Source organism: Penaeus monodon, chromosome 27 (genome assembly GCF_015228065.2).
Source record: "Penaeus monodon isolate SGIC_2016 chromosome 27, NSTDA_Pmon_1, whole genome shotgun sequence".
Taxonomy (NCBI): domain Eukaryota; kingdom Metazoa; phylum Arthropoda; class Malacostraca; order Decapoda; family Penaeidae; genus Penaeus; species Penaeus monodon.
Window position 1 is genome coordinate 16,724,678 of NC_051412.1, and position 497 is coordinate 16,725,174.

Genomic DNA, 497 nt, shown 5'->3' on the forward strand with positions numbered 1-497 from the left:
TCATACTGTTAACGCAGTTCTTTAGAGAGAGCAAACTACCACGCATAACGCTACGCATTTTGTTGAAACTACAAAGATTCCTCGTTCACCATTACACACTGGTATTTCACCACACTTCCTCACCCTATGTCGGATCTATATCACAATCTCGTACCAATTTCGGTACTGTATGATAACCGTCCTCCGTAGGGCCGCAGTGTATCACTGTCTATTACTTTTTAACGCTACACCTCCACCCGAAATTAAATCTCAAAGGTACCCTGTGTCGGAACCCAAATACCAGTCACTGAAAAACGACATGACAGCAACACACACATTGCCTTTCGTTCACAATGAACTACAGTACCGCTTGACACTTGGCTATAACGAGGAACTGAACTCAATCATATATTTTGCACTTCACACATCCTACAGTGAATGATGGCCATTATTTGCATTTAAATTTTGAAAGTTAACGCGGATGGTTATAAGTTAAAATATATTTTTTTTGTTGATTA